Genomic DNA, 19,261 nt, shown 5'->3' with positions numbered 1-19,261 from the left:
TTAAAGTCTATTTTCCAGCTTACTATGTAGCTTTGGTTTTATAATGAGAATTAGCATAGAGAAAATTTTATCAAGATTTTCAAGTTACACAGGGTATTGGCATAATTTTTAATCTCTTCTGACTGTAGCCATTGTCCCTTTCTTATTCTTAAATGTATTTGCATTTTTCTAACTCCTTTCTTATTCCATTGACCAAATGTTTATTTCATTGTTTGATTTTAAACCAGTCTTAGATTCATCAATTCTACTGTGTCTCTGTTTTCTAATATTAAATCCTACATTTTGTCTTTATTATTAATTTATTCTTACTGCTTAATTTCAGTTTGTTGTTTTTCTGTTTCAGGATTTTTTCCCCTCTCTCAGATATCTAGAGTTGAATGTTTCATTCATTTATTTTTAAATTTTACTTTTAAACAATAAAATCTCTTAGGGTTATACAATTATCTATAAATACATTTTTGGCTCAAAGCATAACTCTGATATGCAATTTTCTTTTTTGATTACTTTCTTAAAGTTTGTAGTCGTGTTTTTTATTTTCTCTTTGATCTGGGGATCTGGGGGGAATGTTTGCTTTTTCCTATGAATATTGTAAGTCTGGAAAAGAGTTTTGTGAATTGAGGGGGGTGCTTTATCTAAGATATTAAAACCTTAATGACATGGTTAGCCACAGATAAGTCCCAATTTATTACTCTATGTCTCTTTTCCATATACTAGAAATAACTGCAAAATTTCCTATTTGTGCACTTCAGTTCAATCTATCAAAACAAACAGAAGATTTCAAATGGAAATTTGAGCAAAAGTTCTCTACAAATTTAACTTTTTTTTTTTTCTTTTTTTTTTTTTACTTTTTTTACTCAAAGTACTTATTGAATGAAAGACTGTTCATCTTTACAGGAAGTTCCTGCATGGCACTGTAACTGGTGAGTGGACCCAACTCCAGATTGTCAGAGCATAGCATTCTCTCTTCCTCAGGCACTCACTCCTTCTCTTTTCATCTATCTGCACCACTTTTTAAGTAATGACCACAGACTGAGCCATATGGGGTAATTAATAAGATCCTCATGATTAAAATTCTTTAATGCCACTTAATATTAGAAATGTTCATGTTAGTCATTTAAAATATCCTGCTAGACATTTGGGTTTCCTCCAACAAAGGAAGAATGAGGCATTCAGGAGGGTGGGAACAGGGTAGGGGTTGCTGAGAAAATAAGTAAAGGCTCTAATTCAGTGGTCAGTTACTTTTACATCCGATACCCCTTGACTTAAAAACCACACTAAAAACAATACTCTTGTTAAAGGACTTCTACTTTTTGTGAGAACACTTCACAGTTTCACATACGATTGATTTTTCAGACCTCTGACACAGATCAAAATAAGAAGCAATTTTAAGATGTCATTCCTTATCTAGGAATTTTATTAAGACGTACTTTACTTGAGATAGGCTAAATGACAACTTGATTTCTCCCTTGGTACGTGTCAGATAAACTAGCCTTCTCAGTTCAGCGTTGACTATAGTTCTCATAGAATATGATTAATGATATATTCCAAGCGGAAGTCCCCAAGGAAAACATCTTCTCTTAATTCTTACTATCCTAATGAAATGCTATAGTTCATAATTCATTAATCTGACTGGAGTGACAAAATAGGCTGCAAGGAGAAAAAGTGCCTCTATCATGTCCAAAGAGATGAAGCTGAGATAATTCATCACTGAAAACATATGCTTAAAATTCACTATGTTCTGCTGAATAATACAAGGTTTCCTATAAAAAAGGAACAGCATCACACATATTAAGTTCCACTTTTTGAGGAAAATGGTCCCCTCCAAAGAAGCCTATAAGATTCTTATTAAGTAATTAATATTCTGGGTTTCCATGAAAGAAAATTTCCTACACAATGGATTTCTAAAATGCATATTATACTGAGGTAATGAGTTTAATAAAAGTCTACTGAGCACAGGGATTCACGAAGGACAGTGGGGAAGGATAGGTTATTAGGCTTTTGTCCTCCTCCACATTTCTTATGTCCCCTCTTCAAAGAGGATTGCCTGCCACTCCTATTAACCATATATTTTCCAAGTGTGAGGCCATTCCATGGTTTACAGTTACTCAATTAATGAAGCTTAGTACATCACTTTATTCAAAACTAGCTTTTCAATAAAGGCAACAGACTAACATGTAAAACCAATTTCTTTTGTCAAAGTACGTTAAAGTTCAAAAATAGCATAAAGATAATAATGATGGAAATCTCAATATTCTGTCTGATTCAGTGTAATTCTAATTAGCAGCAGCAGTAACACGGACCTTGGTGGAGTCCTGCACTCACGGAAGATGCCATTCTTAAGCCATGAAGGATATTTGTGTTCTGAATGTCTTTCTACCTACTGAACCCAAATCTCCTAGATTTTTGAACTTTAATCTGTAACTGAAGCTGGCATGTGAATACCATATGGCTATAAAGATAGAAAGGAGTGCTAGACACCTTCTTCTGAAGTGAAAGGCCAAAGACCCCAAATCATTAAGTCTTTAAAAATCAGTTCATTGGAATACCTTTTCCATTCTCAAGAATTATTCTCTTGCACACAAAAATGAACACATCAAAACAGGAATTCTAGGCTTATGGGAGTAAGCCGTCCATTACCTATAAAGTGTGATACCAGTCTTGGGTTTTTGGTAAAAAAATTTCTGAAAAAAAGGACCATGAAGTTTCTAAAGTTCTGTTAGTGGTTACATAACATTGGAAGTTGCGAGCGAAAAAAGCAGGTTCTAGCTTGTATATGGAAAATTTCCTCTACAGATGGATTCTCTCCATTTGGGAAGGAAAAAAAAAAAGCAATAAAAATAATCTAGTGTTCAAGAGCTCAAAATTCACATCGAGTCAAAAGATAACTTTGCACTGGTCATAAAGTCCTAGCCAAAGAAGTATGCCATTTACTAACCTTGATTCCATAAGAGAGATAAAGTAGTTGAGGTAACAAGAGTAAGACCCATTCTTCTGCCTGGATCTTGTCCCACACAAATCAAATTCTTCAGTTACCATAAAATACTGGATACAATTGCAATGCTCCACTACACAGCTGCAGTGCAAGTCTCATAAATAGGTGAATTTTAATTATAGATAAAAAGATAAGGGTACGTGCTATGACTAGACAAATTTCCTTTTATATCTGGCTATCTTGTCTAGGCTACCCAAGGCCACAAAGCTGCGTTCATTTTTTTTTTTTTTTTTTTTTTTTTGCGTTACTAGGGCCTCTCACTGTTGTGGCCTCTCCCGTTGTGGAGCACAGGCTCTGGAAGCGCAGGCTCAGCGGCCATGGCTCACGGGCCCAGCCGCTCCGCGGCATGTGGGATCTTCCTGGACTGGGGCAGGAACCCGTGTCCCCTGCATTGGCAGGTGGACTCTCAACCACTGCGCCACCAGGGAAGCCCGCTGAGTTCATTTTTAACTACTTCTTAGCTTTTTGTCAAAATTTGGTTCACTATCAAGTGTGTCTATAACATTTTTCTTACACTCCTTTCTCTCTGGTCCCATTGTTTCTCTTTGTACAGAAGCATCCTGACTTGGGCAGTTTTCCTTGCATTTTTTATTCTTCATCCTGTCTCTACTTCCCTAACCCAATACCCAGACGCGAAGACCTTCCTATATCAATCATAGAAATAGCATGCCATTCCTCTTTTCAAATAATGGTCCTGAAATATTTGCAAATTAAATGGTTTGCAATTATTTTTAAATCTAGTGTTAGTTAGGAAGTCTTTGGTTGCAAGTAAGTGAAACTCCAACTCAAATCTTAAGCAATAAAAGCTATTAATAAAAGTTACTGCAACAAGAGTTACTTTGTAAAAAGCAGGAAAAGTTCTAGTTTCATGTAACCAAAAACTCCAGTGACAGAGTTTGGCTTGATTCAGCAGTTGAACAATGTCACCAATACTATGTTTATATCAACACTTTAGGGTGTTGTATTCACCCTAAGGCTTGATCTGATCTTCAGATGATCTGCAGTACTTCATAAAGCTACAGCTTCAATTACTTCCAGTAGGAAAGTCAGTCTGTTTCCCCTGTAGCTCAATTAAAATGCCAGTATCCAGTCCAATTGCACATGTCTGGACTATGTGACTGCCACTAATAATAATAATAAGGCTAAAGGGATGGGAAACACTGATTGTTTGTGCCAATCAGAGCCCTTCTGGAGCTGAAGTAGAGGTCTATGTTACCCAAACTTCATGGTTAGGAAATTTGGGGCACTGTATTTGGAAGAGAGATGGGATACCTGGGAGTCAACCAACAAATGTTGACTATAAAATTAAATCCTTAATATTTATCAAGTTGTTATTCTTTTGCACTTTCTATTCCTTATAATATCCCACACAGAATAGTATGGCCGTCTCTAAGCAGTAGGTGCAATAGGAATAATGATATTAGTGAAACACAAACATACAGAGAATAAATGCTGAATACCTGCTTGCTAAACTAACTTAATACATTTGGGAATCACAAGGTGAGAAGAAAATATAATTTATGGATCAAATTTAAGCAAAAGACATTTAGAGAACTGACTGTGACCACAGACCTATATTTTGCTTTTCATTATTGCTTTTATTTTTGTTTTTTTCACTTCTAACGAACCATACATTTTGAATCACATTTGGAAAGGACATTTAGTTCTCTATTATTTTAATTGTGATTTTATAATTTTATTGGAGGATAAAAATAAAAGTTAAAAATATGACTTTTAAGTAGGGTGGTCATCCGTGCTGGTTTATACCCAGAAGATTCCTGGTTTACGCCTTTTCCCTGGGTAACTATTAATAATACCCACTTTTACCCTCCAGAGAGTCCTGCTCTAGACAATAAATTATATAGTCAGGTTAATTTTAAATAAATGTCAAACATCTATATTATATTCTAAAAGAAATTTGGGACAAGAGAACTACCTAATCAAATAATAATAAAGTTAAGTAGGCATACTCTTTGTGTGAGTTTAAAAAAAAAAAAGAGGAGTTCAATTTATCATGTAAGAAATATAGCACCAGCATCATGGTTAAAGTCTGAAAGGAAACTCATTTGAAGCCACAACTGTTGTGCTGTAGGGATCTGGATTAAAACTCATCATTAACTTTCTGTTAATACTCTTCCCTGGACCAATCAGTGGTCATATGGTGTTTACAGACCCTGGACACTGAGCTGACTTGAATGGCCTTTGTATTGCAATACAATCAGATTATGTCTAATCTAAATGCTGTGTGTCCTTTATAGGACAGACAAATCCTAATCCACCATTTACAAAAGCAAAGCCCATCCAGTCTCTGATGGCTATCTATTCATTTTTTTCCTCTTTTTTTTAAAATTTTGAAGTGACAGAAATTAAAATAAATTTTAAATTCACTAGTCTAAATTAGTCAAAATATAAGTATTTGGAAGCTTTGAGCTGTAGTTAAAGCACTTTTTTGATAGTCTAACATATGTTATTACAAAAGCACAATTCTTTTCCTTCTAAAGAACACAGATTAACAAAATAAACTACCCCCACTATTCTAAAACAATAAGGAAAGCTTAAAAAGCATCTCATCTCCTCTTTTCTAAATCACTTGAGAGTTTATCTTGAGGCTCAGATTAGTTAGCTATACTTTACCAGTTAATCAGCAATGATGTTTTAAAGCAAAAGTCCCTACAAGATGACTCACCAAACCATTCTGAAATGAGCCTTTCTGCCTTTTGCCATTTCATTACACTGTAATCAAGTCCTGCTTCCCCATGAGCCTTTTAAGATTCAGTGCCATTTTCAAGGAAGTGCAGGGAAGCGGGGGGGGGGGGGGGGGAATAAAGTGTGGTTGAAGGCAACACTCCCTCCCCTCCTTAACTAATGGCTTTCACCATCTGCCAGCCCAACTTTCTTCTCTTTCACTGCCATCCCCTTCCTCCCAGGATCCTAGAATTCACTGTCAATATCCTGATGCCATCTCTTCCCTCAACTGTGCAGGCTTCAGTGAGACTAAATTTGGGGGATGTTCCTTTCTAAATTTTACATTGTCTCTGTGAGTCACATGACCTGGAAATGAGAGTCTAAAGTTAGAAGAGGGTAGGTAGATAAAGACGTAATTGAAGTACAAAAAACAGCTATCCAAAAGGTAGCTACCAACCTTCACATATGACAGTTTGGAGTTTGGAACTGTCTTACAGGAATAGAGTTCAATGTTTGAATGAATACGGGAGAAATTTTTCCAAAGGCATTAGGAAGGGAAAGAGTGTTTCCACAAAGACGGATAGCACACTGTTTCTTAATGCAACTCTGTGAAACCACAAATAAAACAACAAAACAAGCAAGGACTTTGATGTGCATATGGATTTTCTTCAGGGATGGATGTGGAAAACAAGCTTGTTAACAACAACGAAAAGATGGCATTTCAACTCTAACTTGATGACTGATTTCACTCCTGCTAAAATGCTCAGACATCCTTTCCCCAGCCCCATCCATCTCTATGAAGCAATGAGTTCTACTGAAAGCTCTGCTGAAAAGCAAAAATGTTCCTGAGAGGTACCTTTAAAATATGCAGCACTCTTCCTTAAAGCAGGGGGTCAGATGCAAAATATTTCTCCACAATGCAAACAACAGATCTGTATCTAAAATAAGCTGGTGGTTTTGTTTTGTTTTTTTAGTTCGCTTTATAAATTATCGAGAATAAAATCCCTGCCTAGATTCCTCTCACTGCCTAGCACCTACCCACAAAATATATGCTAAAAATAAATATTGGGCTTCCCCCGTGGCGCAGCGGTTGAGAATCTGCCTGCTAATGCAAGGGACACGGGTTCGAGCCCTGGTCTGGGAGGATCCCACATGCCGCAGAGCAACTGGGCCCGTGAGCCACAGCTGCTGAGCCTGCGCGTCTGGAGCCCGTGCTCCGCAACAGGAGAGGCCGCGATAGTGAGAGGCCCGCGCACCGCGATGAAGAGTGTCCCCCGCTTGCCACACCTAGAGGAAGCCCTCGCACAGAAACGAAGACCCAACACAGCAAAAATAAATTAATTAATTAATAAACTCCTATCCCCAATATCTTCTTTAAATAAATAAATATTAACTGCTCTTGTATCTATAAACAATGTAATAAGAAAGGTAAATTTGAAGCTAAAAATTCAGAAGGCACATATCAACGACAAATTTAGTTGACTTCTGGTTTATGCATCAATTCAAAACATTCAAATCCTTCATCCATTCAACACTTAAGTTCCCACCATGCTCTATGTACTACAGTAGACAAGACAAACTGGAAACTCATCCTACCTTTATTGCTATTAAAACCTAACAGAGAGACATATAATTAAGGTGATAAAATGATACAGTATACTATAAGGGACTGATAAATGCTTCAAGCTGCCTTCAATTTACTAACAGCCTGTTAGATTGGCCTGTTTTTAAACTTCCTAAAAGTGAAATTACGCAATATTTTTTCTTTTGTGAGTTTTGTCCATTTTGTTGTGTGTATTTATAAACCATTCATTTCCATTTACCAATGGTATTCTATTATACAAATACATCACAGTTTATTTATCTAGTCTACTATAAATTGACATTTGAGTACTCTCCAGTTGCCTCTATTACAAATTATGCTGCTATAAACACCCTGTGTATTGGGGACACAGGTATACATTCTTGTGGAATTGCCAGGTCTGCCTTCTTTACTTATTGTTTGTAACATTGATACTTTCAAACAGAGCAAATTTAAGATAGGAATATGTAGGAAATCACAAGAGAACAAAAGGGGTAAAAATACATCCTATAAAGAACAGCTGGACCAAAATGTAAACACTGTTTATTAAATTGATTATTAATTCTTTCACCATGAGTCCACCGGATCACATATAATTTAGGAAAATGGCCTTCTTTCTGGAAACTCTTTATTGAAAGTACAACATGAACCTATTTCTGCTTTGCAGTTTGATTAAGCAAAATTTTAAAAAGAATAAACCCTTTATTCAATTTTATATTTCAGATCATTTGCTTCAACATTAAACAAACCATCATACTGTGAGTGGCTACATTAATGCTAAAAAGAATGTACCAAGAGAACCTAAAAGGAAACATTTGGAGAAGAAATGGCTCTTGGTTTTCATGAAGTTTGAGTTTGAAAACTACAAGTCGCTTCAAGAAGAACTTTAAAACCTTTCCTTTAAACAGGCCTACATAACCAAATCACTGGCAACTGTATTTCTGAAAATATTTCACAAGACTCGCATAATTTGAAATATATGGGGTTTATGGATTGTCTGGGCTCCGTGCCTGGAATTTCTCCCAGCGATCATCTCACGTTTTTATTCCTAGGATCAATAACGTCAGCAGATGTTAAGACTTGTTAGCCAAGTACAGTGATTTAAAAGGAAAGAAAGAAAGAGGAAAGGAGGGGGATGGAGGGAGGAAGGGAAGGACAGAGAGACAGGGAGGGAGGAAGGAAGGAAGGAAGGGAGAGAGGGAGGGAGGGATGGAGGGAGGGAGGGAGGGAAGGTGGAAGGGAGGGAGGTAAGCATTTCAATAATCCCCCAAACCAGTAACTCAAAGGATAGATTTTTTTTATAAAAAGAAGTTGTAAAAGAGTGGAAGCACTTGAACAGTAACTATACAAAACATTCTACTGAATAACTAGGTTTTAGTTAAGAAATACAACCAGCTCTAAACCATATGCACCATTCCACAGTCCTTCCAAATCATCCTAAAATATAAGAGACCAGATATCAAAACGCTTCATTGATAAACAATTCTATATTGCTGATAATATTTCTCCAGATAGGTGAAGAGACTTCATTCACTGAAAAGGAATTAAATATTCTTTCAGGTCTTCAGTGATTAAAATATCTTTCTCAGGAATAATGTTACTTCACTTACCAGAGAAAAATTTAATGAACTAACAACTGGAAATCCACATGGAAAAAATAAATCTAGATACCACCCTTTCACAAAAATTAACTCAAAATGGATCATAGACATAACTAAAATACAAAACTATGAGACTTCTAGAAGATAACATAGGAGAAAATCTCAGTGATCTTGGATTTGGCAGTTAGTTTTTAGATGCAGCACCAAAAGCATGATCCATGAAAAAAAAAATTGATACGTAGAACTTCATTGAAATGAAAAAAACTTCTGTTCTGTGAAAACACTGTGAAGAGAATAAAAAGCAAGTCACAGACTGGCAGAAAATATTTGCAAAACATATCTGATAAAGAACTTGTATCTAAAATGTGCAAAGAACTCTCTCAAAACTCAACAATAAGAAAAGAAACAACCCAATTAAAAAAGGGGAAAAGATCTGAATAGACACCTCAACCAAGAAGGTATACAGATGGTAAATAAGCATATGAAATGATGCTCCACAGTATGTCATCAGGGAATTGCAAATTAAAACAACAAGATACCACTACACACCTATTAGAATGGCCAAAATCTGGAACGCTGACAACACCAAACGCTGCTGAGGATGTGGAGCAACAGGAACTCTCATTCACTGCTGGTAGGAATATAAAATGGTGCAGCTGCTTTAAAACACAGGCAGTTTCTTACAAAGCTAAACATACGCTTACCATATGATCCAGCAACGGTGCTCCTAGGTGTTTGCCCACATAAGCTGAAAACTTATGTTCACCCCAAAACGTGCACACAAATGATCACAGCAGCTTTATTCATAACTGCCAAAACTTGGAAGCAAATAATATGTCTTTCAATTGGTGAATGGATAAAGAAGCTGTGGTATAGCCATACAATGGAATATTATTCAGCAATAAAGAGAAATGAGATATTAAGCCACAAAAAGACATGGAAGAATTTTAAATGAATATTGTTAAGTGAAAAAAGGCAGTCTGAAAAGGCCACATACTCTATGATTCCAACTATATGACATTCTAGAAAAGGCAAAACTATGCAGACAGTAAAAGATCATTGGCTTTCAGTGGTTGGGAAGGGGAGGCAGAGAGAAATAAAGTGGTAGAGCAGAGTTTTAGGTCGGTGAAACTATTATGTATGATATGGTAAAGGTGGATAACAATATGCATTTGGCAAAACCCATAGAATAGTACAGCATAAAGAGTCAACCTTAAAGTAAACTATGGACTTCAGTTAATAATAATGTATAGACATTGGTTCGTCAATTTTAAGCAGTATACCACACCAATGCAAGATGTTAAGAATGGGGAAATTAAGGGGTGAAACAGAGGATGTATAGGGAACTCTGTACTTTCTCCTTAATTTTTCTGTAAGCCTAAAACTACTCTAAAAAATAGTCTGTTGATAGAAAAAATTAAATGAACTGATTGGAACTTTAATGCAGTTAAAATATCTGAAAATATACTATAATATGATGAAATAGAAAACAAAAGAAATTGCACTTGAATCCTGAACTTAAGATGCCTGGTCTATACAGACGTTCTTTTCCAGGCGGTATCAATAGTAATAATAATAATAATAACAATAATGATGATGATGATGGTGGTGGTGGTGGATAAGTTACTGTGCATTTACAGAGTGCCAGGCACTATGCTATAGATTTTACGCATTTTCTAATTTAATCCTCTCATAACCTTATGAGATATGTACTGTTACCCTTGCTTTTCAAACGAGGAAATAGGAACTTTCCCAATTCACATAGCTAGTAAATGGTGAGCAGGTATACACCCCACTATGCACTCTTAACCACAGTGGTGCTATTTTACATTTTACTGCAAAGGGAAGATCCAATAAAATTACATGAACGTGTCCCTAGGATTGCAAATTTATCAGATTAGGTCATTTGGAAAAAAAAAAAAAGCAGGGTAAAAAATGGGCTTATCTAAATTATGTTTTTTAAAAAAAAAATCTATCTGTGACCTACATATACTTTACTATACTTGCATAAAATGAAACTATAATCTCTACTTTTCTCCAAGTAGCCTTCCTTGCAAGCAGAGAGCAATGCTTTCATGGCCCAGAAATTTGCTCAAATGTTCCTTCCAAGAGAAAAAGAGAGGTCAGTTCAGTTACAGCAAGTAATAGGCGTGCGGGCCAAGGGGGCAAGCCCTGGGCCAGGAGGGAGGAGACCCGTGTTGTGGTCAAGCCCTGCCACTCCTGTGCCCAGCACATCTGTCTCTTGGGAACTGGACTTAAATAAACTGATAAAATCTCTGGGTGCCTTCTAGTTCTCTGATTGGTGCATGTGTGACCTTGAAGATGATTAATTCTTCTGATGGAGGAAAACAACTCAGTTATAAGGCATGAAGAAATTATGATAGAGTGTGGAGTTTCATTTCCATTTAGGCAAGACTGCCTTATGGGTCTGAGGCATCCAGTGGTGGGTCTGAGGTCCTGCGGCAGAGACTCTTGCCACAGACAAGTCTCAGAGGAACAGAATAGTCAGATTAATTATACTGTGTCAGTATTAAGAAGATGAGTTCCAGTTGGTGTCTCAAGGGATTCTGGATAACCAGGGCCCTGTGCAAAACTGAAAAAAAAAAAACCCAAAAAATCTGGCCTGTGCTATGTTTACAGAGGAATCTCCCTCCTCCAATCAACGACCTCCACCCTCCACTGCCTACTCCCTCCCCCTTCCCTTCCACACCTCACCGGGCATTCCTCCCAGGATGTCCCTTGAAGTTCCCTATGTGCTACAAAATATTCACCTCTTCCTTTAAAAATGCAGTCTCCCTGCAGCTCCTCTAGGATTTAGAAGGGAAGCAAACAGATTAAAATGAATCAGACTACAGTATAAATGGCTGAAAGGAGCTTAACCCTTCCAGGGTCAGTATATGCATCTTTAAAATGTTAATATACAAAAACCTTTCAAAAGTGGAATTTGGATAAGTAAGAGGAAGTTTTGTGGGCTTTAAAAAATTGATTAATTTTTAGGAAAGGAAATCACACTATTTTAGGACATCCTGCCTTTATTACCCATTCGACCTTAGCCTAGCAAATCAGAAAAACAAAGCCAGACACCAAGCAACCCACCACTCTACTTCTGAAAGATTGCTAATCCAAATCCACACCACTCTGCAAGATGCCAGGGTCTATATGTTCTGTATACTAACATTTAAGTTGCTAGCCTAAATTGTCAAGTATACATTTTATGATAATCACCATATTCTACACTAATAGTCAAAGCGTCTACGAATTACAGATGTGCTTAGAAAAAATATTCAAGATGTAACTGCAGTTAATTTTTGCTGCATGAGTAAACGAACCATGCCAAGAGCAGAAGTGATTTTGCTGACATTACTGTTAATAAGACACATTTTATTCAGCCGAAATTTCTCTGGTTTGGGCCCAAAATAACAATGTTATATAAAAAGTTTTTCTAAGTTATTATATGGCTTCTCTGAAGTCTATACAACCCATTATTTCACATTTCGCTAAGTATATCACCCTGGACACATTGAAACATATATGTATATGTACATGTATGTACATATATATTAAACAGTTAGATGCTTTGTGCAATTTTCATATATTTAGATGCAACTGAACATTTGTCTACCCTTTTCACTTTTTCAGTCTTTTGTTTCCCCAAATGTGCCCATATTTTGACTATCTCAGGAGAATACAAAGGAAAATCATGTAAATAGAATGATCTTTTTCTTTTTCTTTGAAACTATTTCAGTTTCAAATGAAAAGCACTGATCTATAGAAGATGACTACCTAAAAAAACAATGAAAACACACAGTATTTTCTCTTTCTCACACACACACACACACAGTATCCTGCCAAAAAATAGTATAAAATTCTCAGGTATAAAGTTAAAAGATTAGCAATTAGAGGGGAAAGTATTAATGCTAGAATCAAAACAAGAAGAAGAATTATTATTTTCATGGTCCTTTAAAGTTCTACGAGTGTACTGATACCCATTATGCCATGTTGATGAAGCTGCCTTATTTACTAATGGTTAGTACCTACCCTGCTATCTCATTAAAGCTTAAAGTTAAAGATGACTAATGGTGTTTTTAAAGCTTGGAGGTACTGAATATATCTTTTTATACAGTTTTGACTTTTAAACCATGTTAATGTTTTACACATTAATAAGTTAAATTTGAATAAGAATGGATGGAGTAAACTAAATTTGATTCAAACAGAAACAAATAAACCTAATTGTATGTCAAACAGACAACATAATGATACAGAAGAAAGGAGGTAACTTTTGAATGTAGTACATGACTTTACTTCCTCAATGAAATATATTCTAAGGACAAAAGAAGAGTGGAGTGGTCTTGAACCTAATGAGTTTATTGTTGGTACTGGGATTGGTGTAGCAATTCTAAAATTGGCGAAGTGGGTACTGCAACCACGTATTAGTAAATATTGACATATTGATGTTGTTGGGAACCAGAGTTTTCTCTGTGGGAGAAAGGAGATACAGATACAGAATGGGAAAAGGAGAAAAAATGCTGTCATGTTGGACTGGAATTAAAGGTATTAGTAAGAACTTATGATTCTGTGTGTGTGTGTGTGTGTGTATGTATTTATTAGCCCTGTCGACTGAATGGTTCTAGAAGCAAAGACACCCTCACTCTGAAAGCAATGCTACCCTGGTAGCAATAAACATCTAGTTCCAAGATGTTGGTTTCTAAATACCATTCTCCACCAAAATAAACCAGGACATTTGGGAGAAATCACTTTTTCTTGGTCTAGGGAAGAAAAAGTATAAAGTAAGCCTGAAACCTCTTACTATGCTGGAGAAAAAGGAAGTGCTCAAAAACTGATCAAAAATTACAGCTTGAAGGAGCTCTCACTAGTCAAATTTGGGACAATTATAGCATCAAGATGTACAATGACAGGAATGGATTATAGCATAATAAATTTTTTTTAAAAATCCTTGAGTCCATACTGATTTTTTAAAAGGGGGTAGGAGGAGGAAAAGTAAGCCATTAGTTGGCTTACTTACAGAAGTAAGCCAACTAATGACTATAGAAGTAACAAGAGAAATAGAAAGTCATCGTCTTCACAACCACCATAGTAATAACAGGTTCTGGAAAGATGCATCTGTAGTTACTAATATAATTAGATGAAAGGCTATTAGGAAACAAGATATTCACGAGTCTCAAAGTATCTCCCCACAGACTATTTATCGATTGCAAAGGGGCAAAGATACCTTTACAATGGGGAAATCTGGCAGATACACCTTTACCAGTGATCGAGTTTAAGGTCATCAACATTAGGACAAACCAACATAATGAGCCACCTGATACACACCTATGGAGCATTCTTGACAAATATATTTAACCTAAATCTAATTATGAGGAAACATTAGAAAAATCCAAATTGAGAGAGATTCTGAAGAACTGGCTCATACTCTTCAAAAATATCAATACCGTGAAAAAAAAAAAAGGTGGCTACAGGGACTGTTCTGAATTAGAGGAGACAAAAGAAATATGACTATCAAAAAATCAGCCATAAAAGCCATGATTGGAGCAATCTGGAAATTTTCAATATAGGCTGCATAGTAGATAAAAGTATTATACTGTTAAATTTCCTGGCCATGATCAGATAGATGCGGAAGTATTTAAGTTCACGGTGAAAATCATAACGTCTGCAACTAACATTGAAATGCTTTAGCAAAACAAAACAAAACCAGGTGTATACATAGAGAGAAAGGAGATAAAGCAAAGGTGGGAAGTTATTGCCAATTGGTGACTCTACAGGAGGAGTTTTGCAACTTTCTGTATATTTGTAATTTTTCTAAATGAAAAATTGTTGGGGGAGGGTGGGAACGCTTGAGGTAATTAATGGGACACTTTTATACATGTTTTGGCCCCAGAACTCTATACTCCCTGTTATTCAGGTAGGGCCACGACCTCACGGGGTATGTAGAAATTAAACAGGTGCACCACAGTGCCCGTGCTGGTGGGTAAGGGGGCTGGGAGAACCTCAGGAAAAGCCTTTGGAGTGTGGCACTTGCTGGAACACAGATCCTTCCTTACTGTGGCCTGCAAGGCCCTGCACTATTTGCCCCCTTCAGTTCTCAACTACTACCTCTCCTGCCCATATACGTATTTCTCATCCCTACTTTCCTTTTTTATTCCTCATGACCTTCAAGCTCCCTCCTCCTTGAACTTGTGTTCTCTGTGCCCTCTGCTCGGGAAGCTCTGCCTCCAGATGCTTGTACATTGCAAACTTCACATCATGTAGGTCGTGGCTGGAGTGTCCTTCGTGACACCAGCAGCTCTAGAGTGACCCCTCACTCCCTGCACACTCTCTGAGAGCATCTTGTTTAAAGTTGTTCTTCATGCACTCACTCCGTGGCACAAATCAGAAATCATCATATTTATGCATTTGTTTATTAGTTTGTTATCCATCCTCCCATGAAGGGGCCTCGGCTCTCTTGGCCACTGCCAACCCAGTGCCTCAATCGGTACCTAATGTACTCCATAAACACTTATGGACTGATGGTGCTAAAACACTGCACAACCCTGTGGATTAAATGCTGTATTGCTTTCCCCAAATATTTACATTTAGAGCAATGAAATAAAAATGCAAAATAAGGGAGTTTGAGTCGATAGCCTCTCTCATGTTTCTCTTTAGACTATTCCAAGATACCTGAATCAATGCTCTCGTGTTTTCTAATGAAACAGAAGTATATTTGCAAACAATCACATATCATAGCAAACTGGATCTTCCTGTCCTTGTGGCGATAAATGAACAGGGGATGCAACTCTGCTTTGTTTGCCCCTAGCATTCCAGTCACCAGTCGGAGGAAAGCATTAAACAATCGAAGGTGGGAACCTATTCTGCCTTTCCACTTCATTAAATCATACATCATTTTTACATGTGAGCTGCCAGGCTATAAATCATGTAAGACAGAATGAGAGCATTTATTAAAGGGTCAGCTGAGCATATAATTTTGAATTCCTAGGCATCCAAAAACTGAGATTGACAATAAATATGATAAAACCCAGAATCATTTGCTAACTAATAAAGCAAGGATTTTCAACCCGCCAACTTGCTAAGCCACATTTTCATATTTAAAAGAATCTATATTGAATATAATTCTTATATGGTAATGAACTTCAGTCATTTATCCAGAGTACTTCCTTAAAATATACTTAGATTTTAATTTTTTTTTTTTTTTGGTAAGGATTACAAGGTTAAAAAAATACCAGTGAATAGTGTTCTCATTTCAGATTGAAGTTCACTCTTGAGATAGGTATTTACACAACATCTTTCCTCCAAAGTATGTCCAGGAAAGCAGGTTAGTAGAAAGAAAATCCATTTGTCAAGAGGGAAAATGAAAATGGAGTTAGACCACGATGGCCAAGGTCACTAAACAAATCAGTAACTGTTCTGAGAGCAGAACCTGAAGAGACAGATGACTCACAGTGGTTTTCCCTCCTCCAAATACACTGTTTCATCTAAAAGGTATTTTGAGGGTATTCAAGTTTATGTATTTTACATTTGCATTCCTCACAACAAAGAGCTTTCATATTAGAAAAAAACTCACTATCTTACTTAGACACTATAATAAATATCAAAACTATTTTCCTACTTTTAAATATCTTTATGGTTATAAAATAAGGCTTGAGATCTAACACACTGAGACAGCACAGTCAGGTATAAATACTAGGTTACAGTTTTAAAAGAAGAAAGGTGCTAACTTTCTATCATTACTGTACTTTAATAACCTAAAAAGTAGGGTGCTTTTTCAGAGTCTTGCATTATGATTAGGATTTTATCAACTTTAAGTCTACTTCAGAATTACAGCTAAAGAAACTAAAATATTAAATGTTAAATATACCCACAGTTTATTTACTAATTGCTTAAAAATGTAAATCTCCAATATTTCCTGTTCAAGTCCCAGGGTAGAAAAGAATGTTTCCCACGAGGTGGGAATTAGTGAGTTATACAGATCAAGGTTCCAAAGCTGTGCCTGTTTTTAAATCCTCTTTCTAAATAACATGATACACATTTCTCTCTGTGATCAAGTATAGGAGGCACAGAAAAACAAAACAAAACAAAACATAGCTTGGACAACATATTCAAAAGATTGCTTGGATCTTTTCTAACCTTATGTCCCCGCATGAACCACTGACTACAACAACACTGGTATTTCAGTATGTACAAAACAAGAAAAACTTCACAGCAAATCCTGCCTGGACAATAGATTTATCTTTTTTACCTCTCATACCAAAGTCTTCATGCACATGGAGTACCTCACTTCTGATCACGTGGAAAGTGGGGTAATTATCCTTTGCTACACCTCACCCCAGCATCGCTGTTATAATTCATAGGGTTCCATCCCCTCTGCAATTCCACAGGAAATGCTTATTGCATTGCCATTTCCAAAAGAAGATTCCTCAGGAAAAGGAAAGCACATGCTTTTATGGGATGTTAAGCTATATATAGATAGATGTATAAATATCTGTATGGCTAGATCTACAAGCAAAAAATAGTGAACAAGAATACTGGAAGCCTCATGACATCCCTAGTCTGTCATATTTGAGCACTATACACTCTTCCCTAACAAAGAATCAGTAATTTGAAATTTTTTTCATGGCCAGAATCATGGAAGGTGAAATTAACTTATATAAACCTACCTTTAAAGTGTATGTGTGTGTGTGTGTGTGTGTGTGTATATATATATAAAACATATATATATACACACACATACATATTTATGTATATATGTTTTTGCTTCAAAGAAAAAGAATATTAACCAATAAGAAATAGACTAAGAGCTAAATATCAGTTATTATTGCAAACAGAAAAAATGGCATTTTGCTGTTCCTTGCAAATTTCACACTGAAGTCCTTTCAGCTTCAGTGCTATATATTCTCTCCTAATTTAAAGAACACAAGATACTATATATAAACCATCTGGAGGAGGAAGACTATCTAAAAATGGCATTTCTACCTGGATTCTTCAGGGAGAATTCCTCTCCTGAAGAAGATTCTCCCCTGATTCTAGAAGATAACTGCTTAGCTATAGTCATTTAAGAGCTTCTTTTACTTGAAAATTCTTTGGGGGCTCATTAAAGACCAGTTGCAAAAGCTGTAGTCACTGAGCCATCTAATGATTCCTATGTCTGCCACTCCCATTAACCTTCCAACACACCTAACCCCAAGGACTTCACCAGACAGAACTGTGTGCAGACGGAGTCTTTCCCACCACCCAAGCCAACTCAGAGCTCTTGTCTGTTAATTTTCATGGAAAATCATTAACCAATGACATGGAAATTTTTCCAGACAATGGATCACAAGAGAAATGGTCTTTCTTGACTAGAAAATGAATACTATCCTTACTCAAAGTTACTTTTAAATTTAATATTCCATTTTATAATTTTATGGTACCATTTGAAATGATATGAGGTAGATCTCAAAAATGGACATTTTATGATGTGTCTCTGTTTAATTCAACTCTTTATCATGTAAATATTTACCATTCACAGACATTCAAAAATCTAAGCGTTTCAGATGGCCAACTATAGCAGCTAGGGTCCCAATGGAAAAGAAATGCAACATTCAGTTTGGGAAAGTATTTGAGGAGGGTTTATTTTTAAGAGACTATTTACAAGCATATAATCAGGGTACAGAGGAACCACAAGGAGATGCAGGAGCCAGGAGTTCAAGCAGAAGTGGTGTTACCACCACCAGAGAGATGGCAGTTACCCCAACATGGAGAGGAGGAAAGACCATGGGGGAGGTCACCTTGAGAGAAGCAGTGACCAGCACAGGGCACAGCCAGCCTGCGGTACCCTTGCAGGGAGGGATCCAGGGAATATGTACTCTGATGTCACTCTCCTCCCTCCCTCCTACCTCCTGTCAGCATTTTCCATTAACCAAACCCAACTACAAGACAGAGGTCAAGGGATTCCACTGATTCAGTCCATACAGGTCAGCCTCCCAGAGCAGAGAACCAAGCGGACAAGGGTGAGACAGGATCTGGAGGAACAGAAGACCCCCACATAGGCAGAGACAGACCACACACTCTCCCATTCTAAGATTAGATTAAATTACAATGTATTTATAATACATACAGAGTCAAGGCATCCGCCGGAGGCAGGAGCAGATGCAAGGCCCCCAGCACAGCTTGTCTTATCCCCCAGAGTCCCTAAAAGCACACAGCACATAAGCACTGGCTGTGCAAGGCAAGATCTCTTGAGTAAGAGCTGCTCATTTCTTGCCATCTCAAGTTAAATCCATATGCAGGAAGATTTTACCAAGGGCCTCTGAACGCTATGCAAAGGAGTCTGGGGTGTCTCTGTACAAAACTGAGTCACAGAAGTTCTCTGATCAGAGCAATGCCATGATTATACCTTTGTTTAGAAAG

The 19,261-nt window shown here is 36.8% G+C and overlaps 1 protein-coding gene across 5 annotated transcripts in view; it reads right to left on the bottom strand.

Moving 5' to 3' along the window:
* Nucleotides 1-17,234, bottom strand: part of ZNF385B (zinc finger protein 385B) — a 390,846-nt gene extending 373,612 nt beyond the window's left edge. The window contains exon 1 of one of the 5 annotated variants that reach the window (XM_060302191.1): nt 17,112-17,234. The gene's annotated coding sequence lies outside the window, so the exon portion shown is untranslated. The remainder of the gene's footprint in view (nt 1-17,111) is intronic. The other 4 variants (XM_060302193.2, XM_060302189.1, XM_060302192.2 and 1 more) reach the window with 4 other exon arrangements.
* Nucleotides 17,235-19,261: the final 2,027 nt, after the last annotated feature.

Source organism: Globicephala melas, chromosome 7 (genome assembly GCF_963455315.2).
Source record: "Globicephala melas chromosome 7, mGloMel1.2, whole genome shotgun sequence".
Classification (NCBI taxonomy): domain Eukaryota; kingdom Metazoa; phylum Chordata; class Mammalia; order Artiodactyla; family Delphinidae; genus Globicephala; species Globicephala melas.
Note: the sequence above shows the minus strand (reverse complement) of the source record. Positions and strands in the feature narration are given on the sequence as shown.